Source organism: Podarcis bocagei (assembly GCF_964188305.1).
Source record: "Podarcis bocagei genome assembly, chromosome: 16".
Lineage (NCBI taxonomy): Eukaryota > Metazoa > Chordata > Lepidosauria > Squamata > Lacertidae > Podarcis > Podarcis bocagei.
The window spans coordinates 14,461,695-14,486,991 of NC_138142.1; the positions used below are offsets into that span (position 1 = coordinate 14,461,695).

Here is a 25,297-nt window from a genome sequence, read left to right on the forward strand (position 1 = left end):
GAAGAAACAAACAAACAAACCTGAAATCTAAAAAGTAATGTGAAACATTACTATAGCACTTTTAACAGACATACATAACTTCCCCCCAGGGGTTTCTGGGAGCTGTAGTTCTGTGAGAGGAACAGGGGGGTCTCCTAGCAATTCAAACTACACTTCCCAGCATTCTTTGGAGGAAGCAGTGACTGTTGAAAGTGCTATAATCCTGCTTTAAATATACAGTGGTACCTCAGGTTACATATGCTTCAGGTTACATACGCTTCAGGTTACAGACTCCGCTAACCCAGAAATAATGCTTCAGGTTAAGATCTTTGCTTCAGGATGAGAACAGAAATCGTGCTCCGGCGGTGTGGCGGCAGCAGGAGGCCCCATTAGCTAAAGTGGTGCTTCAGGTTAAGAACAGTTTCAGGTTAAGAACGGACCTCCGGAACGAATTAAGTACTTAACCTGAGGTACCACTGTATGATGTGGATTTGGCCACTCTGAGAAAGGCATACTCCGGGTGGCGAACTCTGAGCAAATGCCTACAAGCTTTTCACCAGTGACCACCTGTATAAGTTGTTTCTTCAGCTTTCTTAGCACAGCAGAGCTGCAACAGGCAGAAAAGTCATTAAGCAGCCCACCAAGAGCATCATTAATTTTCAAGTAGTCCATGAGGGGAAAGATTTGAGAAAATATGCAGAAAATATGTTATTGAGAAAATATGTTATGTTATTTGAGAAAATATGTTATTTTTGAAAATAACACTTGTCAAAACCCACAACGGTATTTGAAAATCAAACCGTTCGTAAACGATGTTCAGGGTTGAAACCAGCCTGAGTTTTACTCAAAGCGGACCTGTTGAAATTTAGGGGACCTAAATTAGCCATGCCTGTTGATTTTAATGGCTCTACTCTGAGTAGGACTAACATTGGCTCCTGCTCTTAATTTCCTTGTACACGTGATTTGCAACAGAATTAATCCTGTGTGGATGCAAAACTTGGAAGCTGATACAGCTGAAATCTTAAGAAGCAGAGTGCGATCTGGTGAACAGCCTGCAAGAAATGGAGCAAACTCATTGCTCTAATAGAGGCAAGAGGAATTGGGCTGTGTGTTTTGTTCCTTTTACTTTTCATCGAATTGCAGAGTTGGATGGGACCCGGTGGGTCATCTAGTCTAACCCGCTATTCCCCTGCATGTCGTGGGATAAAGAAAAGCTGGCCACTTCTATGTGGGAAAGGCATATTTTGCAGGAGAGGGCTGTAGCTTGGTGGTAGCTTCCGATTTGCATACAGAAGGTCCCAGGTTCGTTCGTTAACATCTTCAGATAGAGCTGGGAGAGGCTCATGTCTGAAAACCTCAAAAGCAGCTGGCAGGAGGCAATACAGTCGTATCTCTGGTTACAGATGCTTCAGGTTGCGTTTTTTTGGGTTACCGACCGCCGAAACCCGGAAGTACCGGAACGGGTTACTTCCAGGTTTTGGCAGTCACGCATGTGCAGAAGCACTAAATCGTGTTTTGCACATGTGGAGAAGCGCCGGGTCGCAACCCGCGCGTGCTCAGACGTGCCACTGCAGGTTGCGGACTCTGCAGGTTGCGAATGTGCATCCCGCACGGATCATGTTCGCAATCCGAGTGTCCACTGTACAGTCGTACCTTGGATCCCGAACGCCTTGCGAGTCAAACGTTTTGGCTCCCGAACGCCGCAACCCCGGAAGTGAGTGTTCTGGTTTGCAAACGTTCTTTGGAACCCGAACGTCCGACACGACTTCCACGGCTTCCGATTGGCTGCAGGACCTTCCTGCAGCCAATCGGAAGCTGCACCTTGGTTTCTGAACGTTTTGGAAGTCGAACGGACTTCCGGAACAGATTCCGTTTGACTTCCAAGGTACCACTGTATTGAGCTTAGATGGACCAATGGTATAAGGCACCTTCTTGTGTGGGTAGGGGAGGGTGTCTGCATTTTATGCCTAGTTAGCTCAGTTGGTTATAGTGCAGTGCTGATAATGCCAAGGTTGCAGGTTTGATCCCCCTATGGGACAACTGCATTTCTCGGCATCGCAGGGGGTCAGACTGGATGATTCTCAGGGTCCCTTCAAACTCTATGATTCTGTGATTTTACATCCTGTTTGGTTTAAGAAGCCGTGTCATTTGTTTTCGAAAACAACAACAGAAGTATCTGAAGATGCAGATTCTTGCTCCTCTGCTGAGAAAGGGGTGTGATCTGGTGTGCAGTTGTAGCGTGCGTTGTAAACTGGTGACGGAATGGGTTAAGGCATGGGGGGGGGGGAATTCCTTGCAGTGGAAAAGGGACATGAGGAAGGTGCTTTAAAAAGTGTTCAGGGTATTTGTTTGTTGATGTAGTGATCTGGCTTCACCGCTGCGCTCCTCCCCCCCCCCTCCCGGCCCGCAAAGTACGGTGCCATCTGCTCAGGAGAGGTAGTGCAGTTTGAGAGATTTAGGAACCCTCCCTGAACGCATCGGAACAGGTTGGCTCTTGCAAGGCTGAAAGAATCCCCGTTTTCTGGCAGGATTTGTACCAGCTTGCTAGATACCTTAAGAAGCCGAGGCCGGAATGCGAAAAATGCAGCGAATGCTCTTTCTTTCCTTTTCGAAGAATTAGAAAGAGAATGAAAAGTTGCTGGGGAGGAAAAAAACAGTGGAAAGAGGAGGCGAAGCCCTGCTCACCTCAACATAGCGATGCTTTCTGTGGTTGTTTTTGCCTGCCTGTTCCAAAACAGCAACTGTAGCCCTTTGCCAAGAAAGCACCCTGACCCTCTTGGTGAATGTAGATGTGGTACCAAACCACAAAAGAGTCAAGTGGGAGTTCTCCTGTCAATCTTTTTTTAAAGAGGAGTGCAGATTTGTGCCAGCAGTACAGTGGTACCTCGGGTTAAGAACTTAATTCGTTCTGGAGGTCCGTTCTTAACCTGAAACTGTTCTTAACCTGAGGTACCACTTTAGATAATGGGGCCTCCCACCGCCGCCACCGCACAATTTCTGTTCTCATCCTGAAGCAAAGTTCTTAACCCGAGGTACTATTTCTGGGTTAGCGGAATCTGTAACCTGAAACATCTGTAACCTGAAGCGTCTGTAACTCGAGGTACCACTGTATTTGAAATCCATTGGCTGCTACGGGCTGCAAGCTTTGATTAAGTAATCAGTTAGATCTGTAGTTCCCAAACTTTTGGGCTACTGCCCCCTGGGTTCCATAAAGTGGTCCCCACTTTCCCCCACCCTTCCCTATAAAAAGCATTATTCAAAATTGTGGTTTGCGTGGTCCACGAAGGAAGATTATAGCACCATAAAGTTTGCATATTTATTCGAAACCCAGTGTGAAAACTATTCAGCTTAATTAATAAAACAAATTGAAGAATTGGATTCAGCGGTACCAGCTTTCAAAGTCTGATGGTTATTGACACCTCCAGTGGCCCCCCCACCTCCTTAGCAACCCCCCCCCCCGCTTAATCTCACTGCCTTCCAGAGTGAGTTACCCCTGCTCTGGAAACCACTGAATTAGAAGAATGAATAAAAAACAAACGAACATTTTGCATCCCAATTAATCAGATTACACTGGTGGGAAAGTTCATTAAAAAAAAAATAAGTACTAAGATCAACTACATTGTCAGCAAAATATTGGAGCTACGATAAAGTTTCTTCCACATGGCAGTGGGGAAGGAAAGCTTGGAGAGGATTGTGGATGAAAAATGCACTTGCAAACATACAAAGGAAAACTTTGAGGCTGTTTCTTAAATTTACTAACGAACGGGGAAATGGTCTTACCTTTCAGAACAAACTTCCCCAGGAAAAATCTTTGCACACAAGTTTTCAGAACTGATAAAAAGTTCTGGAAACTATCCTTTGCCAGTGTTTTAATGCAAGGTTGGGGATCTCATGGCCTTCCAGATATGGTTAGACTACAATTCCCATCATCCCTGACCATTGCGCTATGCTGACTAGGGCTGCTGGGAGTCTGACAGCATCTGGAGGGTAACAAGTTTCCATTCCTGGTTAGTTAGTTTATTTATTTTTTAATAATTTTCTAAATTAATTTTAACATATAAATTATAATACATACCACAAAACTTCACCACTTATACAATTTTTTTGGGACTTCCATCAGCACCTCTGATGATCCACCGTTTTAACCACTTCTTATGCATTTCTTAAATTCATATTGCCTTTAATTATCTTAACTAACCATACTCCCCTTTATCCATAGTTCCAATAATTCACCTCACAAAACTTCTTGCAAACCTACAAATGTAATCTGAGCATCAAAGTTACTTTTCAAATAATCTGTAAATTTACACCAGTCTTCTGTGAATTTCTGGTCCCGCAGATTTTGAATCCTTCCTGTTAGTTTATCTAGTTCTGCATAGTCCATTAATTTCATCCTCCATTCTTCTTTCGTCGGTAATTCTTCTTGCTTCCATTTTTGTGCCAATAATATTCTTGCTGCCCCTGGTTAGTTAATTTATAGTTGTGTCTAGTAATCAGTTGTGCACTGATGTGATTTATTATGGTTTTCATTTTTTAAAAATGTGGTGCTTTTGTATGTTGTGCTGGTTTATTTGTTTATTGCAGTGCTTGGGAAGTTGATTTAGTTCCAATAGTTTGAGTTCACCCCTTCGAAATAGGAATTAGTTCCAGTTCCAAGTTGCCACCTCCAAAAAAGAAACTTAATTCCGTTCCAGTTCAGTTCACATTTTGTTCATGTGGTCCTCTGCTATACTTCCCCAGCCTTAAAAATTTTACAAGCTGCTCAGCTTGAGTAAGACTAAGAAAACATCAAAAAAACACACGATGCAATGTGAAAAAAAATGTTTTTATTTACTTTCCCCAACAATTATGATCTTTAAGCTTAAACAGCTGCATCACTTTTCAGATAGATAAAAATGATAAATGCAATGGCCGCAGTCGAACACGGTGTGTGTGTGTGTGTGTGTGAATTGAATTAAAAATCGCCCAAAATTCCACTGTGAAAGGAACTTTATTCAAATTCAGTTGACCTGGAAATCATAGAAACTACTTTCAGGTGAAATTCAGAGATTTTGGAATTGTTTTCATGAGCTAGTTAGTCCAAATTAGTTCATTCCAAGCACTGGTTTATTGTATGATTATGATTTCTATGTATCTTTATTTCTTTTCTGTTATGTATATATTTTTTATAAAGCACTTGTAAAATGGCAGATGATGGGGACAATCTTAGAGGAGGCCCTTTTCTGCCATTATTCTCTCACAGGAGGGAATCAACCTTGCAACATTTGCTGCAACACATACTTTCAAGCAATTTAAAAGTGAAGAATGTATGCTTGCAATAATAGGACTGTAGTATTGGAAGGGACCCCAGGGATCATCTACTCCACCCCCCCCCAGAACGCAGGAATATTCAGCTGCCCCATATGGGGATCAAACCTGCAACCTTGGCATCATCAGCACCACATTCTAACCAACTGAGCTATTCAGTTTCCTGCAACGTCATTGTTTTAGTGACATGCACATTTCTTTTGCAGCAAGTCCTTTTGCTTTCAGTGGAGCTTGCTCCCATAAAAGCTGTACTTTACTTAAAGGTAAAGGGACCCCTGTCCATTAGGTCCAGTCGTGGCCGACTCTGGGGTTCAGCTCATCTCGCTTTATTGGCCGAGGGAGCCGGCGTACAGCTTCCGGGTCATGTGGCCAGCATGACTAAGCCGCTTCTGGCGAACCAGAGCAGCGCACGGAAAAACTGTTTACCTTCCTGCCGGAGCAGTACCTATTTATCTACCTGCACTTTGACGTGCTTTCGAACTGCTAGGTTGGCAGGAGCAGGGACCGAGCAACGGGAGCTCACTCCGCCACAGGGATTCGAACTGCCGACCTTCTGATCGGCCAGCCCTAGGCTGTGTGGTTTAACCCACAGCGCCACCCGTGTCCCGGTACTTTACTTAAGGTAAAGGTAAAGGTACCCCTGCCCGAACGGGCCAGTCTTGACAGACTCTGGGGTTTGTGCGCCCATCTCACATCTATTGGCCGGGGGCCAGCGCTGTCCGGAGACACTTCCGGGTCACGTGGCCAGCGTGACAAAGCTGCATCTGGCAAGCCAGCGCAGCACACGGAACGCCGTTTACCTTCCCGCTGGTAAGCGGTACCTATTTATCTACTTGCACCCAAGGGTGCTTTCGAACTGCTAGGTTGGCAGGCGCTGGGACTGAGCAGCGGGAGCGCACCCCGCCGCGGGGATTCGAACCACCGACCTTTCGATCGGCAAGCCCTAGGCGCTGAGGCTTTAGCCCACAGCGCCACCCGCGTCCCTGGTACTTTACTTACCTGGAAGCAAATCCCATTGAACACAGTGGGGCTTATTTCTCAATAGACAGGCATAGCATGGACTGGGCAGCTTCCAGTGTTGTGGGATCTCCTGTGCGTGTGTGTGTTTGTGTTTGATTAAACCTCCAAAACCCAACAGCAGAAGACCCTAGACTGGGATTTGGCTGAAGGCCTTGAACTGAACTGAACTCAAGAGTTCAGCTGCACCCCATCCCCACCATTTTTGTCCATTTCATCAGTATAATCTGGGAAGATGGATACAGTGGTGCCTCGCAAGACGAAAAGAATCCGTTCTGTGATTCTCTTCGTCTAGCGGTTTTTTCGTCTTGCGAAGCAAGCCCATTGAAGGATTAGCGCTATTAGCAGTATTAGCGGCTATTAGCGGCTTTTAGCGGCTTATCTGCTGATCGGATCAGCTGATAAGCGGCTTGACAAGCGTGCATGCTCATTTAACCAAAAACAGCCTTCCTCAAACGGATGTTATATGGGGCTGATGGGAATTGTAGTCCGAAACATCTGAAGATCGCCAGTTTGGGGAAGACTGACCAATATCGACCTAGCACTGGCATTCCACTCCAGTGTTTCACAAAAGGAAGACACACCATTTGCATATCAAAATATCATTGGACCGAGACACTGCCCACTTTAAACACCCCTGAAGGTTCTGTATGGAACAAAGCTAAACTATGGAACTCATTGCCACAGGAAAGGAGACATCGGCAGCCACCAGCCTAGATGGTTTTTAAAAGGGGATTAGATAATTTCATGAAGGGAGAGGGCTATCGGTGGCTACTAGGCAGTGGGAGGCAGTAAATGTTTCCGAATACTAGTTTCTGGAAACCACAGGAGAGGAGGGTGCTCTTGTGTGCGAATCCTGCTGGCAGGTACCCTAAAGCCATCTGGTTGGCCATTGTTGATGCTAGACCAGGGACTGGTGACTGGGAGCGGCCGCCGAGACCATATAACACCGGTCCTGAAAGACCTACACTGGCTCCCGGTACGTTTCCGAGCACAGTTCAAAGTGTTGGTGCTGACCTTTAAAGCCCTAAACGGCCTCAGCCCAGTATAGCTGAAGGAGCGTCTCCACCTCCATCGTTCTGCCCGGACGCTGAGATCCAGCGCCGAGGGCCTTCTGGTGGTTCCCTCCCTGCGAGAAGCCAAGTTACAGGGAACCAGGCAGAGGGCCTTCTCAGTAGTGGCACCCGCCCTGTTGAACGCCCTCCCACCAGATGTCAAAGAGAAAAATAACTACCAAACTTTTAGAAGACATCTGAAGGCAGCCCTGTTTAGGGAAGCTTTTAATATTTAATAGGTTATTGTATTTTAGTGTTTTGTTGGAAGCCGCCCAGAGTGGCTGGGGAAACCCAGCCAGATGGGTGGGGTATAAATAAATTATTATTATTATTATTATTATTATTATTATTATTATTATTATTATTATTATTAGATGGATCCAACAGGCTCTTCTTCTGTTCTTAAAGTAATATATTAAATTTCTCTGTCATTGTTTGAATCTCTGAACCCTCCAGTAACTCTTAATGCTTAAAATGTTATTGGGATGCCTGAGAAGATCTAGCTAATTACCGTATTTTTCGCTCTATAAGACGCACCTAGTTTTTGGAGGAGGAAAACGAGAAAAAAAATATTCTGAATCTCAGAAGCCAGAACAGCAAGAGGGATCTCTGCGCAGTGAAAGCAGCAATCCCTCTTGCTGTTCTGGCTTCTGGGATAGCAGCGCAGCCTACATTCGCTCCATAAGACGCACACACATTTCCCCTTACTTTTTAAGAGGGAAAAGTGAGTCTTATAGAGCAAAAAATACGGTAATTAAGAAGCAGCTGTGTGAGAGACCTAGTAAGTTGACAAATTCAGACCAACAGTCCATCTCCCCCATTACTGCCTTCACTGACTAGCAATGACTTCTCCAAGGTATCATGCAGACCCCTACCCGCAGATCTACCTGAAGATGCTGAGGAGCTTTCACCTGCAAAACAGGTGCTCTACCACTAAGCTACGGGCTTTCCCTAAGGAGGGTGTGTCCTAGGGGCACCCCAGGGCAACTCACAATCCAGCCAGCCAAACAGAGCCCAGGGCCCTGCATATAGAAGGCCCTGTGGCATTTCCAGCTTTTATGAAAATTATCAGATGACAGGAGATGGAAAGGACCTCAATTCAAGACCCTGGAGAACTGATATGCCGTAAGAATAGGCCAGCAGTGGGGGAGCTGTGAGCCTCCAGCTGCTGAGGGACTACAACTCCCATCATGACCACTGGCCATGCTGCCTGGGGCTGATGGGAGTTGTAGTCCCGTGACATCTGGAGGGCCACAGATGTTCTCCCATCCATGGGCTATGTGGAGAAAGAGTCTGACCTGTTATATATGGCTGCTTCCTATGTTCTGATTTTTTTTTTTTACAGGCAGGAAGAACAGGAAGTTTATTGAGGTCTTGGTGGGTCACTATACGGGTGAGTTTTGGTCAACTTGGTGGGGCAATGGGCATGCAGGCTTGTTGCAGGATAAGTACTATCTTGGGGTAATCACCCCAAAAATGGTCACTTGGGGCCACCCTAGATCATGGCGTTGAGTCATGTGGTTACGCCACGTGCGCAGGATTTTAAAAAAAACATAAATAGCCACCTGGGGCAGCTGCAGCTAGGGTGTTTGGCAGGATCCGACCATTGCATGACAGGGGGAAGGGGAGCACCAGTCTTTTGACCCCCGATCGGAAATCTTACTTGCAAATAGGAATGACGTTTCTCATTGGGATCATAAATCCAATTGGGCGTGCAATGGTGGGGTGTGTTTGCGCGAGGCCCTATACAGTTCTTGGCAACGTTAGCAAACTACGCTTCCCAGCATTCTTTGGGAGAAGCCGTTACAGATTTAAAGAGGCATGATAGCTCTTTAAGAAGAGAAGAAGAGTTTGGATTTGATATCCCGCCTTTCACTCCCCTTCAGGAGTCTCAAAGCGGCTAACAATCTCCTTTCCCTTCCTCCCCCACAACAAACACTCTGTGAGGTGAGTGGGGCTGAGAGACTTCAAAGAAGTGTGACTGCAGCTGCAGGTGAAGGAGCGGGGAATCGAACCTGGTTCATCAGATTACGAGACTACCGCTCTTAACCACTACACCACACTGGCTCTTTAAATGCATAGTGCAGATGGAGCCTAGGTGTGCGACTTGTGTTTCTGCTTGGCTCCACCCACTTTTGGCACGACCTGACCCAATTTTAGAACGCAGCAAAGTCAATTTAGTTTGGGATAACGCAGCCCTTGTCTTGAGAAACCTTCCCCCGTCTCCCTCGAATGATTGCCGCAATATGGCTCAGCCCCCACCCTTTTGCTGGCTATTTATGTTTAAAATAACAACAACAACACAGCCTTCTTATGTTCATTTGCTTGGTTTTTAAATCTGGGACAGCAGCCCTCACATCGCATCTAGTCTGCTCCCAAGACCAGTTTACGTCGTGTGAGTTTGGCTGCACATCTCTGCTAGGAAACGAGACCTCCTGCATATAGGATTTCCAGTTGGTCAATAAATTAAATCAGTGAATTGATGGTCAGCATCAAGCTGCAGAAGAGGGGTGGCGAATAATTCTGTGGTAGGGTAGCATGCTTTTTTCTAGTTTTTAGGTATATTGCACAGAGGGCCCTTCCATTTATAAGATTTCCCTCACCACCGGCAGTTTTATATCCCAGGGACAGGAAACATGTTCCACCTCCTAGTATATTACTGGCTTGCAACTCTCAACAGTATGATTATGATGACTATTGTGAATTAAATTCATTACTTGCCCTTCACTAGCTGGTCCAAGGTCGAGTTACAGCAATTTAAAATTGGGAATGAAAAACAGTTGAAACAGATCCCGGGTACAGCAATAGGGTGGGACCTGAAAACATGTGTCTCAAGTGTCAAAGGCCGAGGTAAAGAGGGGTGACTGCATTTGCCAAAAAGCTGGGGGGGGGGAATTGCACAATTTAAGGGCTGCCACACAGAATGCTGTCTCCTGAGCCACCCCTGAACTTCTGAGGGAGGTGGAACAGCCAAGAGGGACTCTTACTGCTCTCAACACCCAGAAGGGTCTGGAGAGAAGGAGGTGGTTTCTCAGATGAGTCCTTCCTTTACTAATGGAGTCTTTTCATTCCTGACCAATGGCCATGCTAGCTGAGGGAGATGGAGTCTGGCCACATCTAGGAAAAGGCAGGTTCTCCATCCCTGGAACTGAAGCTCCAGAACCGCATGAACCCATTGATTCAATCTGAGCTCCCAGTACAGCTGCTCTTTGCTAATACAGTCGTACCTCAGTAGTCGAACGGAATCCGTTCCGGAAGTCCGTTCGACTTCCAAAACATTCGAAAACCAAATTGCTGCTTCTGATTGGCTGCTGGAGGATCCTGCAGCCAATCGGAAGCCCCGGCAGACGTTCGGCTTCCAAAAATAGTTCGCAAACCGGAACAGTCACTTCTGGGTTTGCAACGTTCAGGAGCCAAAACGTTCGGGAACTAAGCTGTTCAAAAACCAAGGTACGACTGTATATAAATACCAGGAAGCTTCATTTTGTAGACAAGATGAATTATTCTATTATTTTCTCATCCCTGTGCCCTCTGCATTCTGTAAGTTAGGGAACTCGCAGGCCTTAGAAAAAGTTTTCATTTACAAACTTCTCCGTACCTAGGGTGTCCTCCGGGTATGTAAAAACCATTTCCTGCTTTTGGGGTGGGCCCACCTCACTTCCAAAACGATCAGCACTCTGCCACCCAAATTTGCTGTTAGACGGAATGATGACAGACTGAAGCACTCCTAGAAACATTCTGTTTGAGCTCACATTTCAGAATATTTGGACCTTTGGGGCATCTCACGCTATTTGTATACATGCATGAATGTTGTGAGTCTGGGATAAAGTGGGCTGTTTCAAAGCGATCACCTGTATAACAAGTTTTGCATTTGCCATCTGGATGCAGAAACCTTTCAAAAAGCCCTTTTGGTGTTGTGTCTGAAAATGGCCCAGTAGCCTGATCCATGCTTGCTTAGAAATGATTGTCACTGGATTGAAAGAGGCTTGCTCTCATATAAGCGAGTGCAAATTTGCAGTTTTAACCTCTGGTTTAGGATTGCTGTGATGCAATTTATGCTGAACCTCAAACATACATTTTGGGTCATTTTGGCCTAACTGCCTCGGTTTCCCCCCCTTAAGCTGGGAACGTTTGTAGCCTTCTTTGCAGGGTGGTTGCGAGGAGGGAGTAAGAGGCAAAAAGCCCCGCTAATGAGAGAATGTTATTGAATAGATTGCTAAAAGCAAGGATGAGATTGCCTTGTACTTCTGATGGTTGGTCTTCTAACGTTTTCCCCCCTGTGCAATTGCAATGCTTACAGATACGTTACGAAACTACTCAAGTCACCCGATGCAGGAAGTAACGTCCAATATGAGAACCTTGAGGGTAAGACCCTATCAATATTGCCTCTGCTTCTGTGTTGGGTCCTAGTAGTGCAATATTGCTTATAGGGTCTTTTCCTTGGGGGGGCACTCTTCGAGGGAAGGAATAAATAAATAAGTAGAAACTGAACCAAAAACAAAAGCAGAAAAGGGGCAGGTTGGTTAAACGAAGACAAACAGTTCTTGCGATCTAGAAGGGGGCGGTAATATATTATTTGGCGTTGGATAACATTGTGTTCTTCTCCTAGACGGATTTTTGTTCCGGGGTTTGTGGCAGTCTTAAGAGAAGAAACTGCCTCATCTTCATTTTTTTTAAATAGGCTAGATCCTGTGCAACCAGATATTAAGTATCATTACTCATTACATCATTACTGAGTCCACTAAGACTTCACAAGTTACAAGTGCATTGAACTTGAGATATTGAAAGAGGGCTAGGAATAAGAAGACCATTGTTTGCATGTATCAATAACCCAGGCTTTCTGGCTCATTGTGGTTTACTGTGGACTAGCAGGATACTGATGAATTCGGCCTGTTCCCTCCCCCTTTGGTCCTTTCCAGACCAAAAAGCTTTTGACAAATCTGTCGATTTCAGTTTTTCATACCTTCAATATTAAACTCCTTTCTCCACATTTCCTCAGCAGTCTGTGGTTATAATTAACCATTTTTAAAAGTTCTTGTGAAAATCCATTGGTGTTTCAGTGCAAATTTCTCCTAAGGCAACATTTTTAATGTACTTTTGACTAATATAGACACTTCTGCAAGCAATTTCCCCTAATATAAAGCTTATTATTATTGTAGTATGCCTAGTTATGCATCATATTTTTTTATTTAGCATGCATAATGCCAATAATAATAGGCTTTATGTGCACGCACGCACACACACACAAACATTTTTGAACACAATATTTGGTTGGAAAAGTCCACAGCAAAATTCAGAGAAGTGGAAATTTGAAACTTTTCTTCTGGTTTGTATATTGCTTCAGGAAGTGTGAATGCGGTAGGTGCAAACTGAACCAAATGCCTCACCCTGCCCACCCTCAGCTTCCTGTCACGTCAGAAACAGGGATCTTGAATTGTTGCCCCATAACAAGTCTTGTGGGACGCGGGTGGCGCTGTGGGTTAAACCACAGAGCCTAGGACTTGCCGATCAGAAGGTCGGCGGTTTGAATCCCCACGACGGGGTAAGCTCCCGTTGCTCGGTCCCTGCTCCTGCCAACCTAGCAATTCGAAAGCACGTCAAAAGTGCAAGTAGATAAATAGGTACCGCTCCGGTGGGAAGGTAAACGGCGTTTCCATGTGCTGCTCTGGTTTGCCAGAAGCAGCTTAGTCATGCTGGCCACATGTCATGCTGGCTCCCTCGGCCAATAAAGCGAGATGAGCGCCGCAACCCCAGAGTCGGTCACGACTGCACCTAATGGTCAGGGGTCCCTTTACCTTTACCTAGCAAGTCACAGGCACTAACCAACCTTAAACCATGGTTTGTTGCTGGTTTGCTGGCTGTGGGATGATCCCTGATTCAAACATAACGGGAAGCTAAAGTTTCTTCCTGCTGTTTTATCCCGCTGTGGTCAGAGGCAGCAGCGGAGCAAACCGATTGGGGCCTGGGGCAGGACACTCCGTGAGGTCTCCAAGAGGTCTGCCTGACTCCTCCCACTTAGCTGCCCTACAGCTGAGGGGGAGGCGGCAGGCAGTCCGTTTGGGGCAGAGCCTGCGGGCGCCCAAGCCAGCGTGTCACTCCCAGGAGAGTCGCGTGGCTTGGGCGTGCTGCAGGCCGCACGGTGAGTGCCACCTGGCATTTTGTCACCCCCCTCAGTGGTGACTCCCGGGGCAGCCTGCCCCCACCTCAACCCCTTCCTCCGGCCCTGGTCAGAGGCAGAACGAAGTTGGGTTTGATCAGGCAACCTGCATCGGCATGTAGCTTCTTTACAGTAAACTGCAACAAGCCAGAAAGTCGGGTTTATCCTTTGGTACTTTTACACTGGCTGCATTTGCCAAAGACTTTCTGGCTTGTCGCGGTTTACTGTGAACAAGCAGTGTGCCGATGCAGTCCTTTGTTTGGTGCTTTTAAACTGGTTGCACTTGCACCTATTAAAAAACGAGTCGGGCAACTTGCACCGGCCTGCTGCTTGTACACAGTAAACCGCGACAAGCCAGGATGTCTGATTTACTATTAGGGCCAGAAAAACCAGGGTAGAAACATCGATCCAAAGATTGATAGCGTATTACTCTGTTCCCACGGCTAATTTCACCTGATCAGCAAATGACATTTCGCCCAGTAATAGACCCAGAGGCATTATAGAGCTCTGCAATCCTGCTCAACTGAAAAGTATTTAAAAATAACAATAACCTGCAAAGTGATCACAAACGCCTGTTGAAAGGCAGCCGGATTCGGTTTTGGGAAGCCTGGCTGAATGGATTTCCTAAGCCAAGGGGACAGGGGCATAAAAGTCTCTTTCTCTCCCCCCCCCTCACTCCACCCCAGCTCAATTCGAAGGTATGTGGGGAGAAAAAACGGTGGAAGGGTGTTAAATCCCTTATTCCCCCCCCCCACTCCTTTGTAAATTATCAGTCACAGGAGAAGCGGGGATGGGGGGGGGGATTGACAGAGGGCCTGAAAGGGTCTGGGTGGGTGGCCTCCCTGTTTTTCAGGTGGTCTCTCTGCTCTCTCTCTTCCAGGGACCTTTTGAGGCCCGGAGCAGAAGGGGGGAAAGGGCAAAGTGGGGCGGGAGCGGACTTCAGACCGGATTAGAACAACAGAGTAAAACACCAGGCCCGGAAAGGGGGAAAGGTGGTGAAGGGGGGTGGGAATTGGTGGGGAGAGAGAGAGAGCGCTCATCAATTCACTGCAGCAACCAGCGCTGCGAGGCGGGCCCAGGGACAATAGCAGCCCTTTTGGAGCCTCGCCCCCCTGCAACGAAGCTGGGACCATCTGTATCTCTGGCCCAGCGTGGTCTGTTGCCGACAGCAAGGGCCTTCGAGCCGTTAAATAGCTCCTGAGCTCTGTGGTGAGGAAAGGTGGTGGTCCCTGGGCAATTGGACCCCCCCCCCCGGTTTCTCTGCTGGCAGCCCCCCAAAGGCTACAATAATATATTGTAAACACAGCAGGTCGTGTTGGATTCCTGGGATGTTTTTATACATTCGGGGGGGGGGAGGCGGAATTAACTGTTGGCCCAACGCACATAACCGAGGTTTCGCTTTTCCGCAAACGTGGTGGGAAGATTCGAGGGCTGCTTTGAAAAACTCTCTGACACATTAATTTTGTGGGTGGGTGTGTCAGAGCATGGGGGCACTTAGGAGGTATGGGGGGGACCCCAAAAGTTTCCAATGGGGCAGTCTGCTACTCTTTCCCTGTTGCACTACTGTCCAAAGTTACAGCTAGCAGTGCAATAATGAAAGGGCGTCAGCCACCCCTGAAGAGCTGCATTGGGCAGGGGGAGTCAACTTGGGTTGGACCATTTAGGATCGTTTTTCCCTGGCCAAACCCACCCTCTCTCCCTCCTCCCTCCCTGAAAACGTCATCTCAGCATTTGGTAACCTTCGGCGGTTTCTTGGGACCAGGTGAGTTGTGGCTGGGAGGTCGGCTGGTCCTATGGAGAAAGTAGTTTGACCCCAGATGGGCAGGGTATAAATTATTATTATTATTATTATTATTATTATTATTATTATTATTATTATTATTATTATTATTCCGCTGCCCCAGTGGTTGGCAACCAACGAGGCTGAAGGGACCAGAGTTTTGTTTTCTTCGTCTGCTGACTTCCACGCAAATCCGAGAGAGTCTTTTATTTCACAGGTGCAGGTAATAGACTCAACAGCACCCACTGTAAGTGTTTCAGCAAGGAATTAATAGAATGGAACAAAGCTTTTGCCTGTGGACACTCCATACATTATGTTGCGAACCTCCCTAAGATCTACAGATTAAGAGTGGTATAGAAATTTGATAAGTAAAATAGAAATAAAGAAATGAAATGAAATGAATATTCCCCCCTCCAAAACAAAAAAAACCCAACACCCAAAATTCCTGGAAAATGAAGCTTTACCCTTCGCTGAGCTACAGTTCCCAGCGCCCTTAACAAACTACAATTCCCAGTATGCTTGGGGGCTGTGTGTGCTTTAAATGTATGGCATGTACACAGCCTTTGATAACGCCTTCCCTGGAAAGAAATGATGGTGAGCCCGCTGCCCTTCAGATGCTGCTATACTCCAAGTCCCATCATCCCTGACCAGAGGCCATGCTCACTGGGGTCTGATGGGTGTTTGGAGACCTAGGGCAACGAAGGGTCCCAAGCCCTGCTCTACGGCACCCCAGTTGCTTGCTCTTTCCTTGCACACTGGCTTAATGACAACAATGTTAAGGCTGCAGTTCAAATCCTGCTTAACCTGGGGGCAAACCCCACTGAAAAACAAAACAAAAAAAGCCACAAAAACGCAAAATAAATAGCAAAAGCAGACAGACCTCAGTGTAACACTCAAAACGGAAGTGTGGAAAATGGAGCATGTTTGGCTTCCGAATAAAGTTTGCAAACCAGAACACTTACTTCCGGGTTTGCAGTGTCTTGGTTCCAAGTTGTTTGAGTACCAAGGCGTTGAGAACCAAGGTACCACTGTACAGGTGGGCACAAGGAATGTCCGAGGTGGGGGGGGGAGGGCTTGATGTGAATATTTGGGGAGACACATGCCCATCTCTAGGACACATTACTGGAGTCATCAATTCTCATTCGACGGAGAAAGGAAAATCTATTTCTGTAGGTCGGGGTGTGTGGAGAAGAGAGCTTGCGGCACATGAACCAGAAGCATTTATGAGACTGTATGAAATGATTTCTCAATAAAGGCACGTTGCCCTGTGTTCTGTTTTTTAAAGTTGAGATTTGGATTTTATATGGGCTTATTTAATGCGGAGGTTCCCTTTTTGTTCCTTTCTGAATTCTCTCTTTTTTTTTAGGAGGCCGTTGTGTCAAAGAGTCATTTGGATGAGAAACAGGGATACAGGGAACTCCCGATTTATGCAGGGGTTGTGTTCAGAAGAACACATATTAGCCTGCCCCGAACCCTGATCTCCCCACCCCACCCTGCCTATTTGCGGTGCCAAAAACGGCACACTTGTCAGCAGTCACGTGCAAGTGGGGGGTTTGCCTATACAGTGGTACTTCGGGTTAAATACTTAATTCGTTCCGGAGGTCCGTTCTTAACCTGAAACTGTTCTTAACCTGAAGCACCACTCTAGCTAATGGGGCCTCCCGCTGCCACTGTGCCTCCGGAGCACGATTTCTGTTCTCATCCTGAAGCAAAGTTCTTAACCCGAAGTATTATTTCTGGGTTAGCGGAGTCTGTAACCTGAAGCGTATGTAACCCGAGGTACCACTGTACTGCAATAAATTTGTAGGGCATGGTCCGGTCTAGCTGAGCACTTGTAAATCCCATTGATTTCAATGCAAGAGACTTTGGCTCCATCTGTGCTATCGTATCATATCATCGTAGAGACTCCCCCCTCCCACTTTCCCAAATAAATACACAGTTCTCAGAATGGTTTATAACTGTCACCCCCTCTTTCCAAGGAACTCTGACAATTGTCGCTCTCTGAGGGGAATAGGGGATTCCTCACAACTATGACGAAACTCCAGTTCCCAGGATTTTGGGGGGTGGGGGTGGGGGGATGGAACGCCATGACTGTTTAAAGTGGTGTGTGATACGGCTTTAAATGCCATCAAAATAAGGTGGGCGTCAAAGTGACCAACATTGGCTGAGTTTTGCCTGAAGGGGGTTAAAATGTGGCGGTGGTCCCCTTTTATGTAAATCTGCTCCATGATTATTAATATGACAATAGAAATGGACCGAATGGTGCTGTGGATTCTACCCCTCCCCAACATACTCACCAGTGTTGGGTTTAGTAATTATTAACAGAAGAGGAAACGATTTGTGGTTATGTAGCACAATATGGATGAATGACTGGCATGGAGGTATGAGAGAGCGCTGGGGGAAGTGTTTGGAAGGATGAATTAGGAGCGACATGTGAGACCTGCAGCAAAATTTTGCAGTGTGGGGTGCGCCTGTTTAGGATGCCAGCCAGTCAGCCATGTCCTTTTTCAAGGAACTCCATTCCGTGTGCATGCGTACACAGAGAGAGAGTTTTTCTGGGTTCTCTGCCCTCCCCCAACAGTTAGCACCCCATTACAGTGGTACCTCGGGTTAAGTACTTAATTCGTTCCGGAGGTCCGTTCTTAACCCGAAACTGTTCTTAACCTGAAGCACCACTTTAGCTAATGGGGCCTCCTGCTGCCGCCACACCGCCAGAGCACGATTTCTGTTCTCATCCTGAAGCAAAGTTCTTAACCTGAGGTAATATTTCTGGGTTAGCAGAGTCTGTAACCTGAAGCGTATGTAACCCGAGGTACCACTGTATTAATTCAGTCCTCGCTGGGTTGTGTGGGGTCACTTTTATTCCCCTTAGAATTATTAGAGGTTTGCGGGACATGTATAAACCTCTGAGCTTCACCATGCCCGCCGATAGCTCTCTCTTTTGTGTGGATAATGCCATTTCGGCTACTCAGCGACCGTCACTCAACAACAAGTTAGCTGTTAGCGGAGACGAAACATTCACGAGAGAATGGTCTGCCATGAGGTGGGTGTTTATAAGAAGAGTGAAGTGGATTGTTTCTTGTTGAGTCAGGGGCCTTGGTGGTTTTTTTTACATTTGTGTTTTTTGAACCTGCTTTCCTTCGCTGATTTAGGAACATAGGAAGCTGACTTACACTGAGTCAGTCCTGAGTCATTTGCTAGCTTGCACAACTCCCTGCTCACCCCTCGCTTCAGACCATTTATATACGAGTCAAGCAGGCTTCAGGGCAGATCTTCTACTGGGAAAACTGCCCTTCTAGTCTTACTCTCTGCTTCCCAGGAGGGGCTGGTCCATGAGAACAAGTGGGGCAGTGCCCCACCAGCCTCAGCCTGCCTTTAGCCAGCACACCACCTCCCCATGTCAGGCTTCTTACTTAAAACCAGCCCAACCCTAACCAACACTCAAAATAAAAAAATTCCTTCCAGTAGCACCTTAAAGACCAACTAAGTTAGTTCTTGGTATGAGCTTTCGTGTGCATGCACACTTCTTCAGATACACTGAGTATCTGAAGAACACTGTGTCTCTGAAGAAGTGTGCATGCACACGAAAGCTCATACCAAGAACTAACTTAGTTGGTCTTTAAGGTACTACTGGAAGGAATCTTTTTATTTTGACTATGGCAGACCAACACGGCTACCTATCTGTAACCCTAACCAACACTGGCAGTCATCATCGTCCTCAAATTTCAGTGTTGCCCTTGCAGAACGTAACAGGGAAGACCATGGGGGACAAATCCAGACGTGAGTTGGCTTTGCCTGTCATTGACTCCAGCTTCACCCATTGCTTGAGCCCCCACTGCTACTTCCAAGGATTTGCTTACTGATCTTTAGGAGGGTCTAGTTGATCCAAAACACCCACCCACCCCACTCACACATGAAAACAAAGATCACCACAGCCAATCAGAAACAAACAACCACACCCTAGGCCAACCCCTAACCTCTCTCACCACCAAAGGAACACAAGTGAATAGCACAGAACCTGCACAAGAGACGCTGACACAAAACCCCACATATATTAAGTATAATAGAAACATCAACACCCGACCCCCATCTCCCCACGCCTTTCCCTTTCTTCTTCTGAATGTCTCAACAAATGAAACTGATCTGTAAAAAATGTTACTTGGAGAGAGAGAGAGACATTGCACATACTTTTGTAAACTAAGAAAATCTTTAATAAAAATACATTAAAAAAGAGGGCCTAGTCTCTCCCATGAGGGACTTTGCCGACTTTTTGGAAGCCCGATGGCAGAATTCGGGCTTTTTTGCTTGAAGAACTGTTGTTGTTGGCATCCGTCTGTCTCTGGCGATGATGGAGGAGTGTGCCTAGGTCAGTAAAGTCAAACCATTGGAGTTACAGCGCCTGCTGTGGCTGTAAGAGTCTGATATGGGAGAGACATGTTTCGTTGCAGGTGGGGCAGATGAAGGCGTCCAGTTTTGCTGCCATAGGTGCACCATGGCATTTCTCTCTCGGCACTCCTCCCAGAGGTCATTCCTCCTCTTTTTTTTTTTATAAAATTTTTATTGGGTTTTATAAACACACAATACACAACACAGACACACAAACACAAACATGCATAATTTCAAATCCTTACTTTCTTAGCCACTTTCCCTGACTTCCCCACACCTCCCCTTCTTACATCCTAATTCCAATAGTTAACTCAGCAAGTTCTTATCTCCCACCTTTACCTTATTATTATTATTTTTTAACTAAATTCTTCTTCATTAACCAAATTTAACTTTTACCTCAATTAAATCACAATACTAATCTTTTACGTCCTTTTCTAAGGTCAACCCAAATTCCCTTCCACAGATTCCCCAATTTTTATATTAATTACTAAACATACTAACAAAAGACAACATAAAATTATGCACCCTTTGGATTCAAAAACTCTCACCCCCCCCTTTCCCGGTTTCAATCCCCAAAATATGTCGACAGTATCAGTTCTTAGCCTGGATTCCTCACGTCCGAGGCCTTCAAATCTCTCTCAGTCCCTCTCTGCCGGTTTTGTTGGTAGTCCTTTATGTTGGTCATCAAGTCTCGGAGGAGCTCTGTCCCAGCAAGATCTGTGTTACTTCCAACCAGTCCTCCATATTCAAAAGTGGAGCCCAAATCATGTTTCTTACTTCTTTTAAGTCCAAATGTCCCAAAAGCTCCAACTTTTATCTTAATCAAATTTGTAATCCATAATTCTTCCGATCTCCCCATGAAGAGATCATTCCATTCTTCATTCTTAATTTCAGTCCAAATTTTCATTCCTCCTCTTGTCACTGCTGTGGATAAATGACCTCGCTACCTGTTTCCAGGTGCTGTGATCATATGCAAGGGATTTGCATGTCACGGGGTTCGTGTCGCTTTGCAGACAACTTTGTAACGGGCCTGGTGCCTTGAGCCTGCTCCCCGTAGAGCACGTCCTTGGGGATCCAGCCATTTTCCATTCTGTGTACATGACGAAGCCAGCGTAGACGTCACTGAGACAAGATGCTTTGAGAACATCCCACTGTCTGCTGCGTTGTTCATTCCCTAATAAGTGTTCAAGACTGCTGCTCATATATATATAGGTAAAGGTAAAGGGACCCCTGACCATTAGGTCCAGTCATGGCCGACTCTGGGGTTGCGGCGCTCATCTCGCTTTATTGGCCAAGGGAGCCGGCGTACAACTTCCGGGTCATGTGGCCAGCATGACTAAGCCGCTTCTGGCGAACTGGAGGCACAGGTCAATTCTGTGTCCAGGGCAGCTGTCCAACCGCTCCATCTGGTACACAGCCTGAGACCCTGCCTGCCCGCACTGTCTCGCCGGAGTGGTGCATGCTCTAGTTATCTCCCGCTTGGACTACTGCAATGCACTCTACATGGGGTACCTTTGAAGGTGACTTGGAAACTACAATTAATCCAGAATGCGGCAGCTAGACTAGTAACTGGGAGTGGCCGCTGAGACCACATAACACCGGGCCTGAAAGACCTACATTGGCTCCTAGTACATTTCTGAGCACAATTCAAAGTGTTGGTGCTGACCTTTAAAGCCCTAAACAGCCTCGGCCCAGTATACCTGAAGGAGCGTCTCCACCCCCATCCTTCAGCCCGGACACTGAGGCCCAGTGCTGAGGGCCTTCTGGCGGTTTCCTCCCTGCAAGAAGTGAGGTTACAGGGAACCAAGCAGAGGGCCTTCTCGGTAGTGGCACCCTCCCTGTGGAACACCCTCCCATCAGATGTCAAGGAAATGAACCACGATCTGACTGTTAGAAGAAATCTGAAGGCAGCCCTGTTTAGGGAAGTTTTCAATGTTTGATGCTTTACTGTGTTTCTGATATTCTGTTGGGGACCGCCCAGAGTGGCTGGGGAAACCCGGCCAGATGGGCGGGGTATAAATACTAAATTATTATTATTATTATTATTATTATTATTATTATTATTATTATTATTATTATTATTCAGATTTCCATTACTCTTATTTGATAGGCTACTGTGGGACACAGGGTGCTGAAGTAGATGGGCCTTTGACTTGATCCAGCAGGTCTCTTGGAACTGAAGTTAGGAACATAGGATGCTGCCTTACACCAAGTCAGAGCACTGTTCCATCTAGTTCAGTGTTGTCTGCACTGAATGGCAGTAGCTCTCTGGGTTTTCTTTTGGCCTACCTGGAGATGCCAAGGTTTGAGCCTGGGACCTTCTTCATGCAAAGCAGATGTCCTACCACTGAACGGCAAACTCTCTTCTTCATAGTAGGCTGTGCCTTACAGTGAGTCAAGACCATTGACCCATCAGGCTTGTGGGTTTGTACGGGGAGAAAGTAAATATATAGAGAAGAACCTCCAAGCTTCCTAGAAGCTTAACCATGACCTAAACCATGCTGACCTTCCTTCCGATGCTGGACTGATAACTCTTAAGGGTTGCTATCTTTATTTCCTGCTCCTCTTTCCTTCATCCCACCTTAGGAGAGAAGTCATCTTCTCTTTGCCTCTCATTCTGAAAACAAAGACTGAGCCCTCCAACTAGGAACTTTCCTATGAACAATGCACTTCCTTTAATAAACTTAGCTTTCTTATCTTCCCAAACTTCGCGTGTCGGTGTGATTACATCCAAGAGTAAAGTATGCCCCTCCGAGAGCAGTGATTCAAAGTTAAGAGTTCAAATCCTGTTGGTACATTTAAACTCCAAACGCCATCCAGGTTACGTTAGCCTAAAACACAAAACTGACAGGCTGAATCTGGAGTGTGGAACACCTTCTCAAAAGAAGCCAGAGACTATGCTTTTGAGAGAGAGAGATAAGGAAGAGCGGGGAAATGGCTGAGTTGAAGCAGCTGATAACCCAGTGAACAAAAGGAAATTACTCGATATGGTACGTTCAGATGGAAACTCGGATGGGACAAGAGCTGCCCTTTGAAATAATTACAGAGGACTGTCCTATGGGAGACGAGGATCTGGCAGGCTGGAATGTCTGGAGGGAAGCTGATCAGAAAGCGAGAGGCCTGATTGTGTCTTCGGTGAGTGATTCACAAGTTCCTTTTGTGAGAGTTTGGACAAATCCACCATGTTCTTCTTAGGTTCTTGTAACTTTCTGAGTCAGCTAAACAGGTGGGGGAGGGGAATCTAAAAATAGCGTACAAGGAAACAGACAGAAGTCAAGTACAGTGGTACCTCAAGTTACATACGCTTCAGGTTACAGACCGCTAACCCAGAAATAGTGCTTCAGGTTAAGAACTTTGCTTCAGGATGAGAACAGAAATCGTGCTCCGGCGGCGCGGTGGCAGCGGGAGGCCCCATAAGCTAAAGTGGTGCTTCAGGTTAAGAACAGTTTCAGGTTAAGTACGGACCTCTGGAACGAATTAAGTACTTAACCTGAGGTACCACTGTAATGCTTCTGTAGCATAGTCTCCTTGAACCTTAAATCGAAAGGAGACTCTCTAGATCTGCTCCAAAGTTCTAAACAAGGAAGACCAGTACAGCAGTACCTCTGGTTGTGAATGGGATCCGTTCCAGAGTCCCATTCGCAACATGAGCAGAACGTAACCCGTGTCTGCAGGTCGCGATTTGCTGCTTCTGCACGTGACGTCATTTTGAGTGTCTGCACATGCGCGAGCAGCGAAACCCGGAAGTAACCCTTTCCGGTACTTCCGGGTCGCCGCAGGACGCAACCTGAAAAGATTTAACCTGAAGCAAACGTAACAAGAGGTATGACTGTAGTTAAACGAAGATGGAAAGCTTGCTGGTTTTCTGAGCTCAGTGCCACGATCCTTTCAAAACTTTGGTTTGTATTTAATGAGCAACAGGATAAAAGTTTGGAATCAAATCATTTCCTCCTTGAGAGCACGGTTTTTAAATGGCAGCAACAGATGATAGATAGGGAAGCTCAGAATAAGACTTAAGGCCAAGGCAGCACACCCTGTTTCATCTTTATCGATTATTACTCAAGGTACACCCTGTGATGTATCTACTGAGAGGGAAAAGCCAAGGCCTTGAAAAGCTGAAGCAGTATGTGGCTATAGGGAGCAACAAATTCCAAAGAAAGCCACAGATGCTATGTTCAGACAATAGGAGGTGTCTGGAGTAACACAGCAGTTCCTGCCTAAACAAGGAGCCAGATCACAGCGCCTTGCAAACCGACAGCAGAATGGTGTTGCAGAGCACAGGAACTGCACATTGCTGGAAATGATGAGTTGTCTGCTGTGGGGATGCACTGGAGGACCCACAAGATGTTAGGGATGAGCGGCGTAACACCTACCTATAGAACCGTCTACTGATGGGAATGACAGACAAGACGCCATATGAACTTTATTGTGTGAGCACATCATCAGTATAGCTCATCTTAGAGTCTTTGGGTCAGTGGTCTACAACATCCACATGCCAGACCAGAAGAGGTGCAAACTGGACAATGCAACACAGTTAGAAACGTTTGCGGGATACTCCCCAGAGAGTGAGAAATTTGAGCAAGAGGGGAGTGCAGAAACAGATGAAGCCACACAGCCAGAAGGGGCAATGGAGCCCCACACCCATATGCTCAGACTGTGAAAACCAGTGTTCGAAACTCCCATTGTTCCAACAGGGAATTTCACTAGCTTGAGCAGTTTCTAAGCTCTGGGCGCAGTACTGCGCCTAAGATTCCAGATTAAAACTGCGGAATGGAAGGAAAGGAGAACCTTTTTCTGCCTCCCCACTTCCAGCTAGTCTCTGAAGACTGCAGAAGAGACCCTCTTGAGCAGGGGTCGGCAAACTAAGGTCCGCGGGCCGGATCAGGCCCAATTGCCTTCAGGATCCAGCCTGCGGACTTTCTGTGGATCAGCGTGGGGATTCTGTTCATTTGGGCTGCACCGTTCCCCCCTGCGCCATTCCATTCCCCCACACACACACTGTGGCGGTGCCTCCTCCCTCCCTTCTCCTGGCTTCTCCCCACCCTGCCTAGAGGAGGAAGGGGGCTGGGCTGAGCGTCATTTTAAGCAGCCCCTCTCCAGAACCAGCCCATTTGTGCCACTCATCTTCCCTCCGCCGCCACCACCCTGTTGCTCCTGTGGGCCAGAGAGTGGAGCGGGCGAGCTCACTCTGCCTACCCACGAGAAGAAGCAGCGGTGATGGTGGTGGCAGCCCCAGGGAAGGTAAGCACAGCGGCTGGAGGTGGGGGGGGTGGGGAGGAGGACTACTTGCCCCCCTCGCCTCTTCTTCCAGCCCCCCCCCCGACGCCACTTCTGCAGCCTGCCACAAGGTCTTAGGGACAGTGGACCAGAACATTAGGGCGTGGGCAAGAGAAGGACTAGACCATGTGAAAAAATAAACATAATATTTTAGCTGCAGTTCATTCATTTTCAGCTTCGTATTCTCGTTATAAAAAAAGTGTGCCTAGACATTTTGTTGTACAGTGGTACCTCGGGTTAAGAACTTAATTTGTCTGGAGGTCTGTTCTTAGTCTGAAACGGTTCCTAACCTGAGATATCACTTTAGCTAATGGGGCCTCCCGCTGTTGCCGTGCCGCT

The 25,297-nt window shown here is 46.7% G+C and overlaps 1 protein-coding gene across 2 annotated transcripts in view; it reads left to right on the plus strand.

Annotated features, from left to right (window-relative positions):
• The window catches only part of YDJC (YdjC chitooligosaccharide deacetylase homolog), a 123,125-nt gene that overhangs the window by 16,960 nt on the left and 80,868 nt on the right, over nt 1-25,297 (plus strand). Inside the window, exons 1-2 of one of the 2 annotated variants that reach the window (XM_081175112.1) lie at nt 7,466-7,870; nt 8,118-8,751. The gene's annotated coding sequence lies outside the window, so the exon portion shown is untranslated. Of the gene's footprint in view, nt 1-7,465; nt 7,871-8,117; nt 8,752-25,297 lie in introns of those variants that run through there. The other variant, XM_081175113.1, reaches the window with a different exon arrangement.